Here is a 27,518-nt window from a genome sequence, read left to right as displayed (position 1 = left end):
TGAAAATAGCCTTTATATTTCATCTATGCTTACCCTGCTTCTTCACTCACAGTTTTTAGTCTTATGTTATATATCCTCTTGTCATCTTCTAGACTTTGTATTGTTCCTGGTTCCTTGTTATTTTTAAGAGATGTTTCCTTTCATGATCACATGTTGCAAATCTGTCTTCAAGGTTTGATAGTCAATCTTTAGTCTCTTACAAGAAGTTTGGCCAGATTTCAGTGGAGTTTTTCATTTCCTTGTGATCTCTGTAAATCTGTTTCATGTATTCTAGATTTTTTTATATTCTGTGTTGAAGATTTTCCTCCTATTTCTATGCTCTTCCATTTTTCCATTTGTTGCTTCTTGAGAGGTGCTTAGAATTTCTTTTATTATTTTTCTTCCTTTGATTGTCTTAGTATTCTGTTTTAAGTTCTTTTATAATATCATGAAGATAGTTCTTTATATCAGACACTGCTGCTTCAGAAACTGCAAGTGTGCAACCCCTGAACTCTTCTGTGTTTGCCTCTCCTGGACCAGTACTGCTTGGGTTTGAGACTGGAGACTTCCTTTTGTTTCTTCCTCTTGTCATGTTTCTGGTTTCTTTCAGACAAGTGGATGATGGGATCCCTAGCACTTCCTGTATTGGTTACAATTACTCTGAAGTGTGCTGGCTAGGGGTTGCTGCCCTTCCCAATCTGCTGGTGACCACTGGAATATAAGCAGAGCTGGGGCAACCTGGCCCCTCACTTTTGAGCTCATCACCACTGGGGGTCATCACCACATTAGTGTGTGCCACGGGGATGGGGCTGGTTTGGGATAGCTTTAGGGAAACTTCATCCTTGGCTATTGGATTGCTCATAGGGGCTGGACTCAGTCTGTCCACGGAGACCCTAGAGGGGGAGTGGGGATGAAAGGGGACAAGAGATATAAAGAATTGAGACAAGACAGAAGTCCGATGAAGTCTCATTTATAGGGCATTGGGTGAAGAAGGAGTGGATTCTGAGATGTCAGCAGGTAACTTAGCAACAGTGGCAAGACCGAGGGTTACAGGTTCATTCAAATTTCCTGCACTCGCTCATAAGGCAGGCTGATTAGCATAATCCCTTCATGAGCCAAACAGGCTAGGCAAGGAGCTGCTTAACTACCAAACTTAACTCCCAGAGGGGGTTAAGGTGTTGTGGCCTGAAGATATAAGGGGGCAGCCAGTTACAGGGCTTCCCACATCACTCCAAGCAATTCTCACCAATCTGCTCTGCAGTAGGACTGGATGAATGAAGCCGGCTGCACTTCTGCTTCCAGGCTTTATGCCACCCAACTCCAAAATGTCACCCAGACAATCAACCACTTTCAAGGGAGGACTAAGTTCACCACACACACCTCTGGTCCAACACTCCTCTCCATGACCATGTGCTCCTGCATAGGCATTCAGGCTTGCCAATCCAAAACCTCACTGACCATGCATTTTGGATTCCAATGACATTTGGAACACAGAAAGACTGGCTCCAGTGAGAGCATGTCTGGCTTCTCTGGCTTCACATCTTTCTTTTCTATTGTTTTCTTTTCTTTCTTTTTCCTACTTTAGTTTCATCCTGGGTTGAGAGGATCCATCTCCTTCCATCTGGTCTTCTCCAGGCTGCTATATTCCAGCATCAGAAGAGCTTTTTGCCTTAGAAAGGCTTTTTACTTTGTACTTTGCTGCTTATTGAACCACCATCTTCCCTGCTTGCCCTCAAGATTAATTTTTAAATTCCACATCTCCTTTTGATGATCTGCCTAGTCCTTGGAAGTTTCAGTCCATACTCAGTTGGATCCAAACAGTGAGCATGGTGGGGCAGCCAATCATGGCCTATGCAAATAACAAAAGCCACAGCCATGGTAGCCATTATTAATTCCATATTACATTTCCCATTACCTTGTTTTGAAGTCCTGTATTCTTTCGTTGGGTTGGGTTTTAATCTATTTTGTTTTGTATGATTTTGTAATATCAAATGGCCTGAGTAGCTATTTCAATGAGAGCAAGATATTTTATGGTAGCCATTTTGGATTTACTGTTGTCTTGCTTTAAAATCCTTTACTGTATTCATTGTTTTGTTTTTGTTGCTTCTATTATGTTTGGTTTTGCTTGATTTTAATTATGTCTGAAGGTATCAGCAGCTATATTGGAGACAACAAGAGGCATTATGGTACCTATTATTGATTTTGTATTCCCTTGAAGTCCTGTGTCACTTGCACTGCTTTGTTTTGATTGGTTTTGTTTCATTTGGTTTTCCTTCATTTTATCTTCTTTAAAAACAAAACAAAACAAAAAAGTACAAACCCTTCTCTGGAATAAAATGGATAAATGGTAGGATATCCCCTCCATGAAATACTATACTGAGAGGAGAACGACACTACAGTTTTGTGTAACGTGGGTGACTCTCAAAAGCATAATTTTAAGCCAAATTAAACAGTCTCAAAATGGTATGTACTATATGACTCACTTTTTATAAAGTTTAAAAGCAAATGAGGATAGCAATGAACTGCAGGAAGGATCTGAGGCTGGCAACAGTGTGAAAAGAACTGGTGATGCTCTGTCCTTGACCAGAGAAGTGGCAGCATGAATATGTTCACTCCTTGAAAATGTGTGACTCTTTGCATTTGTGATTTTTCTCAATATATGATACTATGTTTTCAATAAGTATCTCCCCAATAGTCTGAATATTAAAGACTTGTCCACAAGATGATAACACAGGGAGTGATATAACCTTTAAGAAATATGGCTCAGGAGGAGGTCTTTAGGCCTGTGGCACTGTGCTTTTGAAGAGGAATGTGTAACCTCAACCCCTTCCTCTTTCTTTTTTTTTTTATTTTGGAGGTTGTAAAATACAACAGAACAAAGCCAATCAAGACAATGCAGTGAAACTGGTACAGAACTTCACAGCAGGATATCAGAATAACAGTAATAGGTACCATAGTATATCTTGTTATTTTCACAATATTTGTCCATTCAGTTAGAGCAAAATAAAACCAAAAACAGAACTCTTTAAAACCGATCAAAATATACAGCAAAACAATGAATCAGGACAAAGTGAAACAGTGAAAACAATTTTGGCTTTCAAAGAGAAGACAGAAAGAAATCTCCCATATTTGCTATATTGCATACAGTCATCCTCCTAAGAGATGCTCAGATATTTGGCCCCCAGTTGCTAATAGGGTGGGCATGGGAATAGGATGTTTGATACCCAGACTGCCTACTGTAGGTTCATAGGAGATGCTAACTGGTTCTATTGTTGGCTCGCCCTTGCAGCCACCTATCAGGAAGAGGGACAGGTTACTTTCTTGCTCAGCACCCTAAGTTCTAACCACTTTTTACTTCCTTTGTTTTCTGGCCATAAGATGAGTGATTTTTCCTCTGCTCCATGCTCCTACCATGATATTCTACTTTGTCACAAGTCAAAAGCAATGGACAGAGGAGGAGGAGTGAGGAAGACAGACACAGAGTGTCTCTCTGGAGTGAGTAGTAAATGGTAGGTTGACAGCTTGGACCTAGTGTTGGACCTCTTCTATCTGGTTCTGATGCCTCAGGACCATTCTCTGCCCAACTCTCACCTGTTCTTTGTGCTAGGAGCTACCTATCGCCACAGACATAAGTTCTTCCTGCAATGTGGACTGCACAGGTTGGAGCATGCACATCCTGCTCCTTCTGGGTCACCAGAAGTTGGCTGGGCTAAGGACAGCCCCTGGTAAGACTCTCTTTTGGTCCATATGCCTGCTGCCTCACTTCCATATCCAGGGGAAGAGAGCACTGTTACAACAGCACTGGCTTATGGGGTATTCTTAGTGGATTCCTGTAGTATGCACACAGCTCAGAAAGCTGTCCTTTTATTATGCCACCTTCATATTATCCTATGGGGTGTGCTGGATACAAACCTTAGCCTAGAAGCAGAAGGATTCGGAGCAGGAGAAGGACATGGGTAGATGTTTTAAGCAGCTCACCATGGCACGTGGGGATGGATAGGTGTATTCCTTGGCTCTCTCATCACTGAGACACAATACCTAACACCACAAGTTAGAGGAGAAGATTAATGTGCTCATGATTTCAGTCCAAGAACAGCTAGCCCCAAGGCAGACATTATGGAAGAAAGGCATAGTAAAACAAAGCTGCTTAGTTCATGGCGGCCAGGAAACAGGGTAGCGGAAGAGTGTCAGAGAAGAAGGAACAAGGAATCAGACACAGACCCCAAAGCCATGTCCCCAGAATTCATTCAGGGACACACAGAAGTGCTCTGTCCCAAAGCCCATCCATCAGAAACTCCTGACTGCTGCACCTGAGGACTGAGACCTGGAGACAAAGCAGACATGGGAGGCAGAACTTGGGCCCATGGTTTGTATGAGCTTTACCATAGCCATGCAGGGAATGCTAGAGTAAGTGTATATGTTGTCCAGATTTTCAGTTTTATATTTTTGATATTGTTTATAAAGTATTCACCAGTACCCTCCAAGTATTCCCACCATTTTGTAAGATGACATTGGTGCTCCTCTGATTCACAAGAGTCTATCCCTCAACCCTGGACTCATCACTCACTTTGATAAATGAATGAAGGCAGAAGTGATGGTGTGATATGTTATGTGATTTAGGACTTGAGTCCTTACAGGCTTGGCTCTCATTCTGTTGGAATCCAGCCAACATTGAATGCTGAAAGACCTGTCAAGATAGAGACAGGACCAGTGTTCCCCATAAGCATAAAGAGATCCTGTCCTCACTAGAGGTCCTAGCATTTACTGAACCACTGGCCAAATGTAGCTGTTCAAGCAAGACCTGAGAAAATGCTGTACCCTCAGAAAAGACTCAGAGTGGTGAGAAGTAATTATCTTTCCTGTCTTCAGCCAGTCGCCTTGGAAGAGCTGATGACATAACAGTAGATAACTATCACGACCCACTACTCATTTCCTTAGCTACCCTTGACCTTCCTTCACAGGCTTGGCCATAACTACTCCCTCCCAACTGACCCTGGATAGAACATCATTGCTCCATTCTTAGAACTCTGCTGCTCTTTCTTCCTGTTCCTACTGTGACCCTCAGCACACCAGGTGCCTTCATGAGACATTATGCATCGAAGTCACCCAACTCCTAATTTACGTACACTGTGCAGCATTCTGTAAAAACATGGAGTGACTCTGAATCAGCTCACTACACTTTGAAGGAGCATTATTCTACTTATCAGATGACAAAATTGAGGTAAAGGCAATATGAGTTTCTTAGGATCACTGAAAATAAGTGATCCTAAGTGAACCCTAATTAGTGCTTCACAAATGGTCCTGTCCCATGGTGTAGGCACACTCTGTACAACACTAGGGGTGTTAATGGTTTCTGTCTGGGAGAAGTCCTTCAAGAGCCTCATGAATTCATAGGTGAAGCTTTTGGAAGGTAGTTGGATCATGTATCTTAAAGGTGCTTTGCTCTTAGGAGGTGGGGTGTGCTTGAAAGAGGTGAGTCATTGGAGGTGTGCCTGGATTTATGCCCTGGATTTTCCTTTGAATCTCTTTGTTTGCTGTCCACAAATATGGCACAAATAGGTCGCCTGAGTCATGCCTCTGCCTTGCTTCTGTAGCCAGCTACCTATAGACTGAAACCTTTACCAACTATGAGCCAAAATAAACCTTTCCTGCTTAAAGTTGTGGATATCAGGTATTTTGTTCCAGCAATGAAATAAGTGATCAAGACAAAGGGAGGGTGAGGTAAGCAGCCAGCCTCTTCCTGCACCACTCACACATGTTCCTGACTGAGGAACCCAGAATTCTTCTCATCAGAGTGTCATGCACATCATACACACCTCACACTCTTTTCTTGTTCTCTGTGCTGGCCTAAATTTTGGGGTGATGTATCAGGAAGGAACATATCAACATTATCTCCTCAGGCCACTCTGAACCAGCCTGGGGGAAGATGAGTCAGTGTTTCAGTGCCAGGCTGGAGGTCAGAGCTCAGGCTTATGCCAGCCAGGTTGTTGTAGTGGGTAAGAAAGAAGAGAACTAAAACGGAATCCTTTCATTCATTGAACTAGCACTTACAGAGCCTTTCATTTGTGCCCACATCTGGGGTTGGAGTGACCAAACATGAGTAAGAGGTGCCCTGGTGAAGCCTTTGGCTTGTGTGATGTCAGAGCTGAGGTTCTGAGGTCATCTCAGTCAGTTGAGTAAACTGAGGTGAAGGAGAATGAAGTATGACCAGCGTCACATCCCATTCAGAACTCAGAGGACCCAGAAACAAAAGTGAGCAGGGTAAATGCAAGTCTTATTGGGTGCTTCCCCACTTTCCAATCTGAGGAGAAAGGGCCATTCAGGGTACAGGATGAGGGTCATGAAGGGAAAGGACTGGCTGGTGGTTTCCTTTGTGTTATCATTTAGGGGTAGAAGAAGAAAAATGTCACTTCTCTCTTTTTCTGCTTTTATGCTTTTCATACTCTTGGAGTGACATGAGAATAGAGGACGGAGGTCTCACAAGACATCCCTTTTCAGTCCTCTCACATTTCACCTGGGGAAACTTGTAGTCTCCTTTGATGTAAGAGTGAAAACCAGAGCTGGCAAAATCTGGTCTCCTCCTCCATGTTTCCAGTTGTGGTTGGATTGGTAGGAGTCTGGGCTCCACCTCCTGGGCCCTGAAAAGCTGGCCCTGACCTTTGGTGTAACCATTTCTCTAGCTGGAAGCATTCAGCACAACACCAAATGTTTGTGAGCGGGAATGCTGAACTTGAGTTTATGGGCCTCAAAGAGCCTGCACAGTTCTTCCATATAGTGCTGGTGTAACCGGTTCACCTCCTCTTCTGTAGGCTGCAGGGTCTTCTGCACCTCAATTGGCTTCCCCACTGGAAGGCACAGAGATGGGCAGGGGTCCAGAGTGGGAACCACATGGGTCACAGGAGCCTTTAGAGCAGGCCATTCTGCAGGAAAGTGTTCTTACTGCTATCCCTTCCCACCCTGATTTCTGGTGATAGACCCTGAGGTTTGGAGTAACTCCAAGTTTCTGATTGATATGTCAATGGACAGCTTTCAGTGTGTCAGAGAGTATACTGCATGCTTAACATGTATACTCTACTAAAATCCTATGGGAACAAAACTTGTTGCTATTTCTGCTTGACTGGTGAAGCAATGAGGGTCAGAGATGATAAATGTCTTGTTTCTGGTCACATAAGCAAGAAGCAATATCAGGCTTTAAACCCTCCTATCACACTCGGGAGTCAGAAAACCCTAACTTTCCTCTGCCTCTGCCTGACAAGGATGGCAGCTCCCAAATTCTTTCTTGGAAACACAAATTAAGGCAGTAGGAGGATTAAAATTCATGGAAGTATTCACATGATTCAGGGAAGGTCATGATGTGGGGGATTCCCAAGTCTGTGATCAACTAGCAAATAAATGCATGGGTGGAAATGAGACAAATGGACCTTTTCTCTGAAAAAATTTGTCAGAGAAACTTAGCTGGAATCCAAGAAGAAACCAAAGGAGGAACCCAATTAGTGAAAAACATGACAATAACTTTATGCATTTAAGTTCAGGTTCATTCAGCACAGGGAAGATCCCTCAGGCTTTAATTCAGAACCTGTAAATTTCTAATTCCTGGTATCTGGTTTCTCCAAATATGTCTCATTAGGTCCACTGGTTCAGATTTAAATCTTCCTTCTCTGGCATGATAAGAAGTCAGATCCTGGGGCTGGGGATTTAGCTCAGCGGCATAAAGCGCCTGCCTTGTAAACAGGCAGTCGTGAGTTCAATCCCTGGTACCCATAAAAAGGAAAAATACAAAAAGAAAAGTCAGATCCTGATTCAAACTTGAACTTTGTTACTCATAGGAAGTGTGATCTTTTGGAAGCCACGTAATTCTCTGAGCCTCAGTTCACCATCAATGAAATAATTGTGAAGAAAGTAATAAAAATAATGGAATAATAATGAATGAAATCCTGCTTCAAAGGTTGGTAGAATAAACTGAGCTGCTGCACCTAGGTGAGAGAGTGGTCCCTGACCCATGAGAAGGGCTCAATCAGCAGTGACTATGGTTCTTTCTGTCTGCTAGTTTTAACCACAGACTTCCTTATTTAGAATTCTCTGCTGTGTTGATTCATGTGTTAGTGTGTGTGTGTGTGTGTGTGTGTGTGTTTGTGTATGTGTCCTGCCCAGTCTAGACTGTGATCCCCTAGAAGGTAGGATTGTGTCTGGCCCGTCTCCATGTTCCCTTGCAGCACGTAGCCCAGGGTACTATCCCTGTTTCCTGCCCCTCCTGGACTTGGTCTTGGCTTACCTATGGTGGTGACAGGATGACGGTAGGGCATCAAACCACAGCTCGACATGGCCATACAAAAGTGGGAAGGAGATGCCCATGATCTTCTGCAGCCGATTCTGGACATGGCACAACCAGGAGCCAGAAAAGTTCTGAACCTGGTGAAATAGGTCATTCTCCCCGAAGGAAAAGATTGGCGCCAGAGCTGCCCTATGTACAGGAGGAACAAAAGATGCCATAAAATACAAGATCATCCAGCTTCTCACAAGGTCTCAGTGACCAGGAGTTAGAGCAGAGGACAGAAGCCTGGGCTGGAACCGGGATGCCTGGATCAGCGACCAGACCATCCACAACCCCCTATTTGAACTGGTGTGTCCTCTCAGGCCTAAAACTTCCTACTTGCATTATGAAAGTAACCCCGATTGCTGTAGACAGTACTCCTTGGGATAAACACCTGAATTTTCCTCCTAGAAAAATCTCTCCCACACTAGCTGGTTCATGTTTCTCAGATATGCTTCACTCCAAAACAGGGTAACATCTCTGCCATAAGATGTCAACCCCATTTTCCCAGACTCTGTTAGTCTCAGCTCTTGTGCCAGTCTTGGGAAACACATCTACTTTTCATGAGTCCCATTGATTTCTGAGAATCCCTCATGGAAATTTCCTGAGGCATTTGGGCATGAAACACCAAAATATAATCTTCACTGTGGATGGACAAAGATTCTCCCAGCCACATTAGAATCTCTATTAGTCTTTGCTGTTTTCCTACCAAAATGTAATCCTTGCCAACCTGAAGTGCTATCCCCTTCGGTCCCGTACCCATGGGTGAGGGCTACCCTGATGAAGCCCTTGCATTTCTGCATTAGCAGTGTGTAGGATCCAGGCCTGCAATCCAGCATCTTCTTACCTCCGCTGATGATGACAGCAAGCAGGTTCCCATTACCCCACCTGCTCAGAATGTGAGTGACACTCCCCTTGTCTTCAGTGACCAATCCTGAGGGGAGTAGAATGTGGGGTAAGGAAGCAAGACTATAAGGCTAGGGGTGACACAAGAAGGAAACTACCAGTAGTTTAAGTGGCCCAGGGTCTTTCATGGCCCCTCACTTTAGGCAAGAGTCCTCCTAGCACAGTGCTGCAGGGAGTTGTTTGGCCTACTGCACATGCTTTCGGAAAAACTATAGAGCTGCTACTTATACCACTAGCCTCATCTTCCTGAGCTTCCTTAGGTGGGAGACTCACCAAAGCTAATGATGTAATCGTAGAAGAAGGGGATACAGAACCACAAGTTCAGCATCATCAGATGGCAATCAGTGACAGGGAAGAGTGAGGAGAAGCCTGTGCTCTCAGTGCACAGGTTGAAAAAGGTTCCAGCTGCCATGACCCCATGGGGGTGGAAGCCTGCAATATAGTTCCCGGAGGGGTCCAGCTCAGCAGTCTTGATCAGCTGCAGGGACAGCAATCTGGTGAACCAAACCTAACCTGTATGCCAGTCCTGAGGCAGCCACCCACACCATCTGACAAGGTGCTGTCCTCTGTGGATGAGACGCATTTCTGGCACCTGCTCTGGGCCACCTGGAATACACCAATTTTCTTCATCCTCAGCACCCTGGGAGAGAAGTGTTGATATCACTACACCAGGTCACAGGTGGTAGAAACAGACACACAGCAATGTTTCTCCAAGTCACACAGCAGTGAAGAGGCGGAGCCGGGGTGTGCATCCAGCTGACCAGGTGCCATGTTTACTAACACACACACACACACTGTTCCTGGTGGGTATCCCTGCAGGCAAGGGCATGGGATTATGTAGTGGGCACCGGTACAGCAAAAGGGCTCATGATCAGGGAACTGGACCAGTAGAAGAAGAAGCAGGTGAGGTTAGCAGCTGCAATAAGAAATAGGCTGTGCTCCAAGGAAGACTCCAGTGGGGATGTTGGAAGATGTGGAGCGGAGAAAAAGAAATGACTGAGATGAAGGAGACATGTAATGCCAGCACTCAGGAGGCAGAGCCAGGAGGATCCTTGCGAGTTCAGGGTCAGCCTGGCCTACAAAGTAAGCTCAAGATCAGCCTGAACTGCACAGTGAGACTCTGTCTCAAAAATACAAAAAAAAAAAAAAAAAAAAGAAAGAAAGAAAGAGTAGAGAAGAGGGAGGAGTTAGGATGGAAAGTTTAGGCCAAGACCCAGGGCTCTAGAGCATTGGTTGTCATTTATGGCAAGTTCATCACTTTCTGTCCCTTGATGGGACATTTAATAGCATCTGCAGGTAATTTTGGTTGCAACAACTGGGAGAAGATAGTGCTGCTGGCTTGGAGTGAACAGACACCAGGGTTGAAGACAGTTCCCACAGCGAAGAGTCAACCAGCTCCAAATGTCAGTGGTGCCAAGGCTGACAAGGCTTTGAGGAGGAGGGCTGGGAGATGCACTGGCAGGGAGGTGGCTGTTCCTGCCCCATGTCTGGCTGTGACAGTGACTAGCATGATGAGGACAGCATTTCCTTACCCTCAGTCATAGACCTGGTCAGAGAACTCAGCCCCCACCCACCTCAAGGCCTTGGCCTGTGTAGATAGTGTTTGTGCTGCATGATGAAACCTCTGCAGCTAGGGACACCCAGCACTTGGGCCACCTGTAGCCTGGAGTAGGAACAGTTTTCTGCACTTGAGGCCTAGCCTGACACTATGACTAGTTCTTTAGGAAGCTTATGGGCAACTTTCAAGTAATGGTTTCCTCGTTTGGCTTGAAATTCTATCCTTAGGAGCTATTTCCTAAAGTCCCAGTGAAAACTGATGGAAGCTCACAAAGTATCACAGGAGAACTGCATGCAAGTGATGGGGAGTGGAAGGGGAGCTCAACAGAGCTGAGGTCACTGACCTTCTGCTGAGTCCAACTGCACTTCATGGGCTGTGCTGTAAAGGTTGTGCAGACAGGAAGGAGAGTATCCTAGGAAGTCTGGGCCAGGAAGTCTGGAGGCCAGTGCCCAGCTCTGCAGGTGCCCAGCTCAGAGGGGCCCAAGCCAAGGGGAACAGCCTCTGGCCCTCTCTTGGCCATTCAGTGATAATGCTCGTTCTTGGCAGAGGTGTTCCAAAGCGTGTGGAACAAGCCAGAAATTCTGTGAAACCGGTTTCTGCAAAATCAACTCTAATGTTCTGCCAGTGTCAGCAGTACAGAAGTTAAGAAGCTTCTTTAAGAGCTAGGGAAGGAACAGAAAGGCCAGAGCTACCGCCTTCATGTCCCTTCTGCCAGCCTTGCAGCTAAAAATGTCTTGTTGCACCAAGGCTATACTTCCTCAGGGAAAACCTGACATTCCTGTTCAGTATGGGGAGCCCCAGGCTGGAGAGATGTGAGGGAGGGAAGGGAGTTTAGGATCTCAAAGCACAGTATCCCAGGGGTGAGGACAGGGGACTCTGCCCATGACACAACCTGGCTGCTCTTGGGATCCAGCAACACCTGACTTGTCTTTGCTGACAAGATCTCAGGAGTAGGCCCGGCAGAGGAAGCACATTTGAGGGGTGAGGCAAACTGCCCCCAACTTGAGTCTCCCAAGCTAGTCCAGGAGCTCTGTCCGTAAACTCCTGTGACCCCATGAACCCTTGACAGGCAATCATTTTAAGCCAGCCCAGTCTCACCTTGCTCCTCCCACTTGGTCTTTGCCCTGGAGGCTGACTCACAGGGTACAGGGCCTACAGGTGGCATTCACATCTTGCCAAGCCTTGTGAGGACATAGGACTGACCAAGGAAGCCAGGCAAGATATCTGACTTTGATGCCAAGTGCCTGGGACTCAAGCAGTTGTTTAACCTCTATGAACTCATTTCCTCCACTCTCTCCCCAACTGGAGGCCTAATTCCTGGAGAGGCAGGAAGAGCTGGGTTTGTGGACAGGCTGAGAGAAGCCAGGCAAAGGTGAAGGCACCAGGCTCCCAGAGACCCCTCCCACCATAGCCATGCCCAGGGTTCCTCAGAGTCCCACTGACTCAGTGAAATAATACTGAACCAGTGTCCTGAGGACTGGCCAGTGTTTTGCCTTCTTTGTCTCAACTGCATAAACTCTACCCCGGAAGTGTCTGGCAACATTTCCATTTTACAGGTGACAAAACACACTCAGACAAACTCTGCAACTCACCCAAGGTCACACAGGTGCTATATGGCAGACCCAAGATCAGAATCTAGTATGTCTGGTTCCATAGGTCACATTTCCTCTGTCCTATTTCCAAAGGAGAGCCAGCTGTGCCTGCTTGGCCTCTCTTGTATCTCCATGACTTCCCATCCTATCCCCTCTGGCCAACAAAGCTTTTGCTGCCGAGATCAAATCAGGGTCTGGTGTGTCTGGACTCAGTGGAAGAGTCTGCTCAGTCAAATCTAGGGATCTGATCCACTCAGAACCAGCCTTCAAGTCCAGGGCCTAGAGGTGTGATGGGCCAGACAGCCAGAGATCTGAGGGCACTCACAGAAGGAGAAATGCCTGCAAACTGGATCCAAAGGGAGCCTGAGGCTCAGAACGGTACAAGGCCTTGCCCAGAGACACACAGTAGCCAGAGGGAGGGACAGGACACAACCTGAAGACTCTGATGGCTCTGTTGCCTCTTCTCTTAGCCATGCCAATACAGACTGCAATATTTGCTAGACAACTTGCTATGTAACACTGGCCCCACCTGTGTTCCACTCTGGATCTAAGCCTCCTTATCTGAGGAGTGTAAATGGTCTCTTACGACTTGCAGTTTATTACATGAATGCAAACCTGGGATGCTGATGGATTTGTGCTTTCACAACACATGCACTAGACATAACATCCCACAGAGCTCATTCAAATCCTCTCTGGGAGGTTAGTTCAATGACGTAAACACCAGCCTGGCATGCATGAGGTTGTGAGTTTGATCCCCAGAACAGAAAAACTCTCTCATTGGCCCCATATTCCAGTAGTTGGGAAACGATTGCCAGAGACAAGCTGGACCCTACCCACCCCAGCCACATGATGGAGAAGGCACAGGCTCCTATTTCCCAGCCTGGTTCTCTACTAATTGCACACAGGGCCATTTGTCCCACAAAGATGTGGAGTTTGGGGTCCCCTCTGCTCACCTCAAACTAGCTCAGTACTCACCAAGACTGGGAAATAGTCCTTCATGTACTTCCATAAGACCCAGCGCCTGAATGACTCTACACGCCTGCCCCCCACCCTGCCTCAGCTTGTCTCGGTCCAGGAACCACCAGAAGGCATACAGCACAGTCAAGAGCCAGAACCTAGTGAACAGGAGGCCCTCGAAGACCCCGATGCTGATCAGGCCTGGAGAGGGAAGCACAGCATTAGGGATCCCAGGTTTGTGAAGAAGACAGGGACACTCCCCAGACCAGAATATCTCTGCCATGAGGCCTGCACTGGTAGCACCATCCTGTCCCGTCCTTGACTCCAGCAAGAAGCCCAGCTTTATTTCCATCCTTCCTCCATGAAGTAGTTGTGGGAGCTGAGAGGGAACATGGCCAACCCAGAGCCACTCTGGAGCATAGGCTGAGGCCAGGTGGACTCCAAAGTCATGTCACCCTACCCTACACCTAGCTGCTTGGCTCTAGCTGTCTCACCCTCTGAGGTCTTCTCCTAGTCAGGCAGTCTGCATTCACTGCTTGCCCAGTACTTGGGGGCTCAGATTGGATTAACTCTACTAGTTCCTGTCTTTGGGGACTCAGAAAAAGACATCCAACAACTGAGGAATCAACTGAGGAATGGATAAAAAAGTTATGGTATTTTTATACAATGGAGTACTACTCAGCTATAAAGAAGGATCACATTGAGATATTCATCAATAAATGGGCGCAGCTTTAAACCATACTCATAAGTGAAATAAATCAAACTCGCATGTGTAAATACCGAATAGTTTCCCTAGTACAGGAAATGATTCAAATATATAAAAGTATGTGCTAATCATGATTCCCCATTATCTGGCCTTGAAGCCTTATAAAATTTTCACTTATTAATTGGAATGGCTTTTTTCTGGGCTGCTTGATATTATTGCCAGTGATGAAATGAACAGCTATTTTGAAGAAAACAAGACATCATAATAGCTAGTGCTGATTTAATACCATCTTGTTTTGAAGCCCCACCAAACTATGTCTCTTCTGGTCCATTGGTTTTATCATGTTGTATCTTGCTGGATTTTATTATATGTGATAGTATAAACAAAAATTATTATAGGCAAGGAGATAATATAGAAACCATTGTTCGTTTTCTGTTAGCTGCTTCTAAATACCCTACAATGCTTTCATCCACTTGAATGATTTTACACTGTCTTGACATGTTTGATGCTATAGTATACGATGTTATATTCAAATATTTCAAGAAAAAATACACTATGGTAACTACTATTAAGTTGGGTTATTCGGTGGTGAAACACTAGGTTGCTGAAACTGTCATGCTTTGACCTATATTGTTATGTTGTTATGTCTTCTTATCTCAATCTCTCCCTTATTCATTAAAAAATTATTTAATTTTTTTATTACTTTTTTTAACTAAGGGGAAAAAATCAAAAAAGTTAGCAGGATATATTATAGTAACTTTTTGATTTCCTATTAACTTGATTTGAAGTCCTGTAATACTCTCACTATCTTGTTTTGACTGATTAGACTCTGTTCTTTCTGTATGATAGTATCAAGTTTGAGGGTATAGGCAACTACTTTGAAGGCAATAAGATTCACTATGATGCCCATTCTGGTATGACTATTATCCTCTTTTGAAGTCCTGTAATGTTTATAATGTTTAGATTTTATTGGTCTTGTTCTCTATTGTTTTGTTCAACTTTATAATATCTAATGAGATAGACAATTCTTCTTAAGGAAGCAAGAGGCATTATGGTAACCATTGTTGATAACCTCATACTCTGTTTTTACATCATGTGCTATGTCTATCCTTGGTTTTGACTGACAGCTTTGTTTTGTCATATTTGATTTTATTCTCTTCCAAAAAAGGTAGTAAGAACTATGGGAGTAATAAAACCCCAAATGTGTAAATTTTGTTGTAATAAAGAGAGGGGGAAAAAGTGCTCTAAAGGATACAACAGCAAGTGTGTTTAGGTGTGTTAAATAGATGACCATATTAATGTTTTTGATTGGATCATTGAACACAACTGTTTGCAGTCTCACTGTTTTAATGTCCACATTGTATGCTTTGATCCTGTAACTTGAACCACTATCTCTAAGATGATAATGTGTAATCTATTAACTGGTGATTTCTTACTCTTTTTTTATAGTTCTGTATTACTTGTAGCCTTACACTGTTTTGTTTGGTCTGTTTTTTCTCTTTTTCCTTTTAAATAAAATTTTTTTAAAAATCTTGTAAACATTGTAAATGCCTTTCAACTGAGTAATGGATAAAAAACATTTTATAAAATATAATGAAGTATTACTCAGTAATAAAAAAGATAAACTTGAGACTTATGAGTAAATGCATACAACTTGAAACCATACTCATAAGTAAAATAAATCAGACACACATGTGCAGACCTCATATTGACTCACTACTGTGAGAATCTGAAAAAGTAAATAAGATCCAAGATGCACAATAGATATGGTGAATTGGGAAGAAACTATTCAAAAGACAAGACAAATCGTGATGGACTAAAGGGGAAAGGAAGGAAGAGAGAAGGAAAAAATACGTATAAATGCAAGATGGTTAAGATAGTTATACAGTTGGTTTCTGTTGGCTCACTGAGGGCAAAGTTTTGTATTGTAATTTGCTATACAATGTTTCATGCCTATATCCTGTACTCTCAACAAATATTGTGTATATAACAATGTGAATAGTGTTGATCACTCTTACACTTGTACTAGCCTGTTTTGAAACTGTTTTATGGTTATTTTTTAGTTTTTTCTGTTTAAAATAAAATGTGAAATGATAAAATTTTAAATATATATAAATTTAATGTAAAAGCATATATTTAAATATAAAAACTAAAGTAATGACCCCAGCTAAGACTCTCTCCCCCTGGGTAAAACTCAAAGTCTGTGGGTGGCTCTCAGTTGAAGAAAATCAGTTCTACAGAGCTAAAATTGTTAATAGTGGCTATCCGGAAGTTGAGATGGTAGGAAGCCTCACTTTAAGGCCACACACTGTGTTTGAATGTATTATAGTACACATTACTTTTGCATTCAGAAAAAAATAGTTAGAAAGAAACAGGGGGGCCAGCCATCAACGTGCAGAGGAGGAGCTGGGCGGATCCGGAGTGCCTGCAGAAGTCCCTTCCTTTGTCTGGAGGAGTGAATATTTCTGCAAGCAGGGAGGGATCCCGGTTCCTGAGGCACCTCGGCCTGTGCCCAGCCGCGCCTAGCCATCAGCGTGCAGAGGAGGAGCTGGGCAGATCTGGAGTGCCAGCAGAAGCCCCTTCCTTGGTCTGGAGGAGTGAATATTTCTGCAAGCAGGGAGGGATCCCGGTTCCTGAGGCACCTCGGCCTGTGCCCAGCCGCGCCTAGCCATCGGCGTGCAGAGGAGGAGCTGGGCGGATCCGGAGTGCCTGCAGAAGCCCCTTCCTTTGTCTGGAGGAGTGAATATTTCTGCAAGCAGGGAGGGATCCCAGGTTCCTGAGGCCCCTCCGCCTGTGGTGAGTGGCCAGCACAGTCTGCCCAAATCTCAGACTGTTCCGGACCCCCCAGGCTTCTGGGTGCAGTGAAGTGGAGCAGTGGGTTAGAGGCCACTACAGTCGCCTCCACATCCCGGCTACACCTGGAGGTCTGCAGAGCTCAACCGGGTGGGCGGGCCTACACTATCCCCTGAGCCCAGCTGCGCCTAGCCATCTGCGTGCAGAGGAGGAGCTGGGCAGATCTGGAGTGCCCACAGAAGGCCCTTCCTTTGTCTGGAGGACCGTGGATATCTCTGCAAGCAGGGAGGGATCACAGGCTCCTGAGGCACTGCGACCTGTGGTGAGTACCCTAACCCGGCTGCGATTCAAGAGCTGTGGATCTACCAAGGGGCAGGTGGGCGCACAGTGTCCCTGAGGCCCAGCTTGTCTGGAACCGCGGAGTTCTGAACAAGCAGAGGAGGGCCATTGGTTCTGCAGGCCCAATGGCCTGGGGTAGAGTGGTGCCAGAGTCTCAGTAGCTGCAAACATAGAAGGGGATTTTCAACAGATCCTGAGGAAGCTTTCAAATAACACTTGAAACACAGAAATATAGGAAAATGACAAAACAAAAGACCAAATTACAACCTCAAACCTCCAGCCCATCTCAGGAAACCCTAGGAGGAATGTATTTAGAAGAAAATATATGCCATCCTCCTCATATATCAGACACAATAGCTACTGAAGTTGACAAGCAACTCCAGGAAGCTTTAAAGAAATTCAAACTCGAAATAATATCCCAGATAAAAGAAGAAATGATAAAAGAAATGAAAGAGATTCTAAATATATCTAAATAAAACACAGATAAAAAGTTGGAGGAACTAAACAAAAAGATAGAATCCCTAGACGAGCAATATAAGAAACAAACAGAATACATAAAGCAGATGCACAGAGTTATACAGGAAATAAAAAACTCCACTGAAAGTTGTAAAAACCACCTTAATGAAAGTGAAGATAGAATTTCAGACCTTGAAGACAGGATTGCAGCTAGTGAACAGGAAAGGAAAGATCTTTTGAAAATAACAAGGAATCAGGAAACAACAATTCAACAACTGCAAGACGATGCAAAGAAGAATAACATAAGAATGATAGGGATTAATGAAAAAGAAGGAGACAACATAAAGGATATCAAGAGGATATTTAGAGAAGCAATAGCTGAAAACTTCCCAAGCATGAGATCAGAAACTGACATCAGGATCAGTGAAGCATATAGAACTCCAAATAGTCATAACCAAAATAAAACTACACCCAGACATATAATAATCACCATCCCAGAAATCCAACACAAGAATAGATTATTAAAAGCTGTCAGAGAGAAAAGACAGATCACTTATAAAGGAAAACCTATCAGAATCACAGCAGACCTCTCATCACAAACAATAAAGTCAAGAAGAGCATGGAGTGAAGTATTCCAGATCCTAAAGCAAAATGATTTCCAACCTAGACTGATATATCCTGCAAAACTATCATTTAAAATAGATGGTGAAATACGATACTTCCATGACAAAGAACAGCTGAAGAACTTCATGAACACCAAACCAACCCTGCAAAAAATATTGAAAGACAGTTTAGATACACAAAGGAAAAAACCACTAAGCAAAGCAAATAATTAAACAGAACAGAAAGATAAAGATGCAACAGCAGAAAGATAAGATTCCTACAATTAACCAACATTTCACAGTAATAACCATTAATGTAAATGGTCTCAATGCACCAACCAAAAGAAACAGACTAGCAGAATGGATCAAGAAACAAAATCCAACCATATGCTGTTTACAGGAAACCCATCTAACCCAGAAGGATACTCACAGACTGAAAGTCAAAGGATGGAAAACAATTCTTCATGCAGCAGGAATCCAAAAAAAGGAAGGAGTAGCCATTCTGTTTGCAGACAACGTGAACTTTAAACCAACAATGACCATAAAGGATAAAGAAGGTCACTACATACTCGTAAGGGGAAAACTCCAAGAGGAAGAGATAACTATCTTAAATATATACGCACCAAACTCCAGAGCGCCCAGTTATATAAAACAATTATTAACAGAAATGAAAACTCAAATTATCAGTAACACAATTGTAACAGGAGACCTTAATACGCCATTGACACCAAGGGACAGATCGACCAGACAGAAAATGAGTAAAGAAATAACAGAACTGAATCACACCTGTGAACAAATGGGTTTGATAGACATATACAGAATGTTCCACCCAACAACATCAGAATACACATTCTTCTCAGCATTACATGGATCATTTTCTAAAATAGACCATATATTAGCTCACAGAACATATTTAAACAAGTGCAAAAGAGCTGAAATCATCCCTTGCATGTTATCGGATCACAGCGCTCTGAAATTAGAAATTAACGATAAAAGATACTGCAAAAATCCCACAAACACATGGAAACTGAATAACACACTCTTGAGTAATCAGTGGGTCACAGAAGAAATTAAAGAAGAAATCAAACAATACCTAAAAGAAAATGAAAATGCAGATACAACTTACCGGAATCTGTGGGATGCAATGAAAGCCGTCCTGAGAGGAAAATTTATTGCACTGAGTTCCCACATCAGGAAAACAGAATGAATACAAATAAATAACTTGATGCTACACCTCAAACAGCTAGAAAAAGAAGAGCAAGTCAAGCCCAAAGCCAAAAGAAGAGAGGAAATTATAAAAATCAGAGCAGAAATCAATGCAATAGAGACTAAGAAAACAATCCAAAGGATCAACAAATCAAAGAGTTGGTTCTTTGAAAGAATAAATAAAATCGATAAGCCCCTAGCCAACCTTATTTAAAAAAGGGAAGAAAAGGCTCAAATTCATGCAATAAGAAATGAAAAAGGAGAAGTCACTACAGACCCAATAGAAATACAGAAGATCATCAACACCTATTTCGAAAACCTCTACTCTCAAAAGTTTGATAACACAGAAGAAATAGACAGATTCTTAGAAGCATATGAAGTGCCAAAGCTAGATCAAGAGGATGTAAAATTGTTGAATAACCCAATCTCGGTTACTGAAATTGAAAATGTAATTAAGTCCTTACCCACCAAGAAGAGCCCAGGCCCAGATGGATTCACTGCAGAATTCTACAAGAAATACAAAGAAGACCTAATGCCGACACTCCTCAAACTATTCAATGAAATTGAAAGGGAAGCAATCCTTCCTAAGTCATTCCTGGAAGCAAATATTACTCTAGTACCAAAACCTGAGAAAGACCCAACTAAAAAAGAGAACTATAGACCGATCTCCCTAATGAACACAGATGCAAAAATCCTCAATAAAATATTGGCAAATAGGATCCAGCAAATCATCAAGAAGATTATACACCATGACCAAGTGGGATTCATCCCAGGAATGCAAGGATGGTTCAACATACGCAAATCAATAAATGTAATCCACCATATCAATAAAGCCAAAAATAAGAATCACATGATCATTTCTATAGATGCAGAAAAAGCCTTCGATAAGGTCCAACATTTATTCATGATAAAAACTCTACAGAAAATTGGAATAGATGGTGTTTACCTCAATATAATAAAGGCCATTTATGACAAACCAACAGCCAGCATCATACTAAATGGCCAAAAATTGAAAGCCTTTACTTTAAAATCAGGCACAAGACAAGGATGTCCTTTATCACCACTCCTATTTAATATAGTACTGGAAGTACTAGCCAGAGCAATTAGGCAAGAAAGAGAAATAAAAGGGGTAAAGATAGGAAAAGAAGAAGTTAAGTTGTCATTGTTTGCAGATGACATGATACTCTACATAGAAGACCCCCTAAGCTCCATTGAAAGACTCTTAGATACAATAAATAAATTCAGTAATGTGGCTGGATACAAAATCAATACTCAGAAATCAATAGCATTCCTATAAACAAACAACAAAATCACAGAGAGGGAAATAAGGGAAACTGGACTATTCACATTTGTAAGCAAAAAATTGAAATATTTAGGAATTATTCTTATGAAAGAAGTGAAAGACTTATACAGTGAAAACTATAATACACTGAAAAAGGAAATTGAAGATGATCTCAGAAAATGGAAAGACATCCCTTGCTCATGGATAGGAAGAACAAACATTGTGAAGATGGCCATTCTCCCAAAACTCTTATACAGATTCAATGCAATCCCAATAGAAATACCATCAACATACCTTATAGATCTAGAGAAATCACTCCTAAATTTCATCTGGAACCAGAAGAGACCTAAAATCGCAAAAGCAATTCTAAGCAGTGAAGACAAAGCAGGAGGCATCACAATCCCTGACTTGAAGCTATACTACAAAGCAACAGTAGTAAAATCAACATGGTATTGGAATCAAAACAGAGCTGAAGATCAATGGAATAGATTAGAAGATACAACCACAACTACAAACACACTCAACCACCTTATCTTTCATAAAGGAGCCAAGCAGGTTCACTGGAAGAACGACAGTCTCTTTAATAAATGGTGCTGGAAAAACTGGCTCTCCATTTGCCGAAAACTAAAGCTAGACCCATGTCTATCACCATGTACTAAATTAAAATCTAAATGGGTCAAAGATCTGAATATTAAAACAGAAACACTAAATCTATTGGAAGACAAATTGGGTAGAAACCTTGGAGACATAGGAGTAGGTAGAGAATTCATGAACAGGACTCAAACCGCACGGGAAATACTTCCCAGAATCAATAACTGGGACCACTTCTTATTAAAAAGTTTCTGCATGTCAAAAGAAATCTCCAGCATAGTGAAAAGAAAACCCACAAACTGGGAAAAGATTTTAGTGAACTCTCTCTCAGACAAGGGCCTCTTGTCTAAAACGTATAAAGAATTAAAGAAACTCAGACCTCCAAAATTCAAAGATCCAATCCAAAAATGGGCATCTGAGATGAATTCGCAATTCTCAGATGAAGAAATGCAAATGGCAAATAAATACATGAAAAAATGCTCATCATCATTGGTCATTAGAGAAATGCAAACTAAAACCACACTGAGATACCATCTCACTCCTGAAAGAATGGCCAGGATCAAGAAAACCAACAACAACAAATGCTGGAGAGGCTGTGGGGAAAAAGGAACTCTCCTGCACTGTTGGTGGGAGTGTAGACTGGTATAGCCTTTGTGGAGGTCTGTCTGGAGGTTTCTCAAAAAGTTGGGATTGGAAATCCCATTTATTCCAGCTATTCCACTTCTAGGCATATTCCCAGAAGAACTGAAAGCATCATACCACAGGGATATATGTGCACCTATGTTTATAGCAGCACAATTTGTAATCGCCAGATATTGGAAACAACCCAAGTGTCCATCAACTGAGGAATGGATAAAAAAGTTGTGGTATTTCTATACAATGGAGTATTATTCAGCTATAAAGAAGGATTGCATTGAGATATTTATCAATAAATGGGCGCAGCTTGAGACCATACTCATAAGTGAAATAAATCAATCTCACATGTATGAATACCGAATAGTTTCCCTAATGTAAGTAATGATTCAAATATATAAAAATATGTGATAATCATGATTCCCCATTATGTGGCCTTGAAGCCTTATAAAATTTTCACTTATTAATTAGAAAGGCTTTATTCTGGGCTTCTTGATATGGAAATATTGAAGCTATAGTATATGAAGTTTTATCCAAATATTTTAAGGAAAAAGACAGACACTATGGTAACTACTATTCTTTAAAAAATTATTTAGCTATTTCTTATGTTTATTTTAATTAAGGGAAAAATTTAAAAAATTAGGATATATAATAGTAACTCTTTTTGATCTCCTATTAACTTGTTTTGAAGTCCTGTAATACTCCCACGATCTTGTTTTGACTGATTAGACTCTGTTCCATTCTGTGCGATAGTAGCAAGTCTGAGGGTATAGGCAACTAATTTGAAGGCAATAAGATTCACAAAGATGCCCATTCTGGTTTGACTATTGTCTCCTTTGGAGGTCCTGTAATGTTCACAATGCCTAAGTTTTATTGGTCTTGTTCTCTACTGTTTTGTCCAACTTTATAATATCTAATGAGATAGACAATTCCATTTAAGGAAACAAGAGACAACGTTGATAACCATTGTTAATAACCTTGTACTCTGTTCTACATCATGTGCTATGTCTATCCTTGGTTTTGACTTACAGCTTTGTTTTGCCATATTTGACTTTATTCTCTCCCCCCCCCAAAAAGTAATAAGAACTAAGGAGTAATAAAATCCAAAATGTGTAAATTTTGTTGTAAAAAAGAGAGGGAGGGAAAAAAAAGAGCTCTAACGGATATAACAGCAAGTGTGTTTAGGGGTGTTAAATAGCTGACTATATTAATGTTTTTGGATCATTGAACACAGCTGTTTGCAGTCTCTCTGTTTGAATGTCTACTTTGTATTCTTTGATACTGTGATTTGAGCAGCTATTTCCAAGATGATAATGTGGAGTCTATTAACGGTTGATTTCTTACTGTTATGTTTTTTTTTGTAGTTCTGTATTATGTGTAACTTTACACTGCTTTGTTTTGTTTTGTGTTTTTCTCTTTTTCCTCTTAAGTAAAAAAAATAAAAAAATAAAAAAGAAAGAAATAGAAGGTATTTACTGTTGACCAGAAGACACACGTGTGACACTGTGCCCAGGCCACTCTGACCCAGGGCTCACCCAAGCTGCGGGCAGCAGGAAACCGTGAGTGGGTGTTTCAGGAATTTAAGGAAGCAGACACCTGCTATCACATACTCCTGACAGACCTGAGGGGGAAATACTTAAAACCCCACATTAGGGGCCCAAAGAGGGAAGAAATGATTGGCTAAGGTCACACAGCAAGTCTCTTCTCCTCACATCCTCTAGGCCTACTCCCAAGTGCCTGAATTTGGTGAGGGCAGCCCACCAAGCGTGAATGGAACCCAGCACCCACCTGCCCTTCATCTTCCTCTCCACCAACACCTGCTGCTGGTGCCCAAGGATTCCTAGATCCCAAATAGCTTTTGCATCTTTTGGGATCCTTCCCCCTCCTCACTTCTAGCCTCTGTAGCAGAAGTTGACCTTAAAAACATTTTAGATCTTGCAGCTTAAATTGAAGGATATTACATAGATAGGTACCTCATAGCCATTTAAAGCATAATGTTTTTAAGAATGTAAATAGCTGTCTTAGACTTGCAATACACAAAAGTAGTGACCCATGGGCCCTACCTTTGTGACCCATGATCTAGATTGTGAATACTGCCTGTCTCTGTTCTCCCACACTCCAAACACACCAGACACCTGTGAGGCAGGCATAAGGACCTTTAACACAGAGCTTCAACCCAGTCACTGCATGCAAGAGGCTCCACTTTGTTCTCAGGACCAGGACAAGGGATGAGGGAAGCTCGAGTCCTAGAACAGACGGGCCCAGACACATTTTCTCAGCTGCCCTCCATCCAGTCCTCCGCACCTACCTCTTCTGTGACTGCTGGGTTTGTTCCTGACCTTCCCAGCCTTCTGTAATAGAGAAGGCCTGGTGTCACAGGCCTGCACTGTGGGTGTGAGCCTGGCCAGTCAGACATAGTCCTGTCCTCCAAGGTCGCAGGATGCAGGCTAAGCACTATGTACCACATCCCCATTGGTGGGGCTTGTGGGCCCCACTGCAATTTGACTGGACTGGGCTTAGGTCTCCCTCTCTCTGCTGCCTTCACAGCCTATACCTCCACTTAACAGCCCTGTCCCTCTCCTCTCTCTCTCGGCCTCTTCAGCTTTTCCTCCTCTGCTGAGAGTAGAAGCCCAGGATTCTAATCAGCAGCCCGGACCTTTAGAGCATTCCTCTGCACTCACCTGCATCCCGGAGACAAAGTACCTCTATTTACAATGTTTCAGCTGGATGTGGTGGTGCACACATGTATTTTCAGCACTTGGGAGGCTGAGGCAAGAGGATTGCTGAGTTTAAAGCTAATCTAGGCTAAGAGTTCCTGTCTCAAAAAACAAAAATAAAAGCAACCAAAATATAATAAAATAGAAAGCAAAGTAATTCATATCCTCTGGTTGGAGATGCAGATCAATTTGATCAGTTATAAGAGATAGTAGGGAGGCGGTCACACAGGGCCTGCCTTGCAGGGATGAATGCTTTAGCTACCAAACTTTGAGGAAATTCGGAGAGAGGAGCAATGACAAATGTGTGCATGATATGTCAACATCTTAACAAGCAGGATGGTAGAACTTGTGCACAAACTGAACCCCAGCCTTGGGGGTACCACTTTCTCCCATCTGGTGGCAGCAGTGGAAAGGAAATCTCTCCTACATTCCCATTCACTTCTCAATACCCAGTCCCACATTTGCCTTGAAAAAGTTTCCTTCAGCAGTGGGGTGACAGAGGGACATCACACCCTCCTGTGTGAGGCCAGCCCAGGGCCTCCCTAAATCTGTGCTGGGCAGAAGCAGCGTCAGCTCTCTCACAATGGCCCAGGAGAGCAGCTTCCTTAGTCCAATCTGCAGGTGAGGAAGTAGCGGAGTCTCCTCCTTGCTCCCCTCTTCCACTCCCAGTTTGCCTCTTTCTGAGACAGGAGATGAAAACTCATCCTGTTCCAGCAGCTGAGGAGCAGTTCCTAGCATCATCAGAAGCTCACTCACCCACAAACAGCCTGTAGCTTTGGGGTGGGAGGAGGAACCTGAAGCACAGTTCAGGAAATCCCAAATCTGCACAAAGCCGTAAGTGATCCTACCCACCATCAAAGGCTTCAGGCTGAACCAAGATCGCTCTGCGTGTCTGGACTCTCAGCATAGCAAATCCTCTACAATCTCAACACTATCAATGCACTGTGTGCACTTGGTGTGGATGCTCTGCCACATCCAGAAAGCCAGGTGTCCAATCTTATCCATCCAGCCTTACCCAGGACTGTAGAACTGCAAGAGTCTGCAGCCTGCATTCCCAAGGCACCAACAGAGGTGCAAACTCCACCGTACTGGCCAAACTCAGGCTGTGAGGGCTCTGCTGAGCTGCAGTCTGTGTGAACCTTTTAGGGAGAGGTCCTTATGCTGCTTGACCCTGCTCAGTGGTGACAACTGTCCAGGCAGGGCCCAGTTTCCTACAAGTACCCTTTGAGTCCCTGCCCTGGGCCCTGGCTGAAAAAAAGAGACCAAGAAGGAGCAGTCCAGCCCTTATCAGCCTTCTTTCTAACGTCTTGTCTACACGGGCCACTGGTTTGCTCTTCCAAACAACTTGGCAGATGACGTCCAGGATTGGTACAGTCCCTTCTGCTCAATTACCTATCTTTGGCTTGTTTCCTCTTTCCTGTGTTCATTGTTCCCCTCAAAGAAATACCCTCATAACTCTCATCTAGAAATCTCCGAGCACACCATCTCTTCCACCTCCTCCCCACTTCTTTCCTCACTGCCCAGCAAAACTCTTAGAAGGGCTTTCTGTGCTCACTTCCCAGCTCACTTCCTATCTGTCCCCTCCTACTACACACTAGTGTGTTTTGTACTTATGATACTGTTTTTGACACATCAAAAAAAAAACAGGAGCTCTTTGAGAACTGGTCTTCCAAACAATTCCAACTTTCTAAGGGAAATCCATGGATGCTTACTGTAACACAAGTGTTTGAAAGGTTCTTGCCCTAGTAAAAATTACTGTACAGTTATGGCTGTGGTGTAACATGATGGAAGGCCAAAGTGAAAACTCTTACCACTTCCTGCTTATTCTTCATCCCTAATTGCAACTACCCTTCTTGTTTACAGGCACAGAAAATTCCAATCGGTTCCTCACACATGATCAATATCTGTCCCATGCACCACTTCAATCAGAGGTCATACAACTCTCTGCCTCTCTGGATCTGGTCGAAGGAGAGAGCCCAGCTGCAATGGGTTATGTGCTCCTTTTCACATCCTTAACCAAATAAACCTGTTCATTTTGTACTTGTACTTCTCTATTTTGTCAGAATACTTCAACATTATGGTGCTGTGACTTGGATGGCAGAATGCATTAGCTCCTGGGAGTCACTTTCAGTTTGAGGTACCCTGCCTATGAACCGCCTTTTTTTCCAGGCCTGTTTACTTCCTTCCCCTGATCCACATGCAACAGCAACCTTCCTCATTCATCACAGGTGAGGGTTTTCTCTTTCTATTCCTAAATTTTGCAAGCTTGCATCAGAAAACCTATCCCTTTCCATCCCTGGACAGAGGTAGCAGTTTTCACATTCCTCAGGCTATACAGCCTGAGGCAAAACTGTTATTTTTGTTCCTTGAGACCCTGCCCAGCACTCTTTGGTGACAGCTGATGAGAACAGGTGTTATGACCTTCCATGTCACACTTTCAAAACAAATCATGACTTCTTTTGATAGTGTGACCCAGGACAGCTTCTATATTCCTTGGGGAAGAGCTAAAGCTCTTACATCCTAAGAATTTGTTCTCTCAGCTCACTTATAATTTGGTTATGGGGAACATTTCCTATCCCCTAAAAAACACACCTCCTCAGTGCCTATTTCATAGCCTTGGTGCTCTTGGCCTCAAAAAGCCTATAAAAACCAAAAAGCAGATATTTTATTTATACTTTTGTCACAATGGCAGCAAGTTGGCAGAAACCCTTCATTTTTAGGCCTTTTTCACTTTGAGGACGTGTCCTTCTCTCACTCTGTCTTGCATGATGGCTCAAATATTTCTGGCTTGCTTTGCTCTACAAGGAACTCTCCCTTCCTTCCTACTAGATGTCTTAGATGATGCATCTTCTGTCTTTATATCTCCTCCCCCGTATCTCCAAGACCAAAT

General features: G+C 43.1%; 1 pseudogene; it reads right to left on the bottom strand.

Annotated features, from left to right (window-relative positions):
• Positions 1 to 6,669: 6,669 nt before the first annotated feature.
• Positions 6,670 to 27,518, bottom strand: part of LOC100718255 (2-acylglycerol O-acyltransferase 2-like) — a 40,758-nt pseudogene continuing 19,909 nt past the window's right edge.

Source organism: Cavia porcellus, unplaced genomic scaffold, assembly GCF_034190915.1.
Source record: "Cavia porcellus strain 051 isolate PalLab524CR breed Dunkin Hartley unplaced genomic scaffold, mCavPor4.1 scaffold_9, whole genome shotgun sequence".
Classification (NCBI taxonomy): domain Eukaryota; kingdom Metazoa; phylum Chordata; class Mammalia; order Rodentia; family Caviidae; genus Cavia; species Cavia porcellus.
Note: the sequence above shows the minus strand (reverse complement) of the source record. Positions and strands in the feature narration are given on the sequence as shown.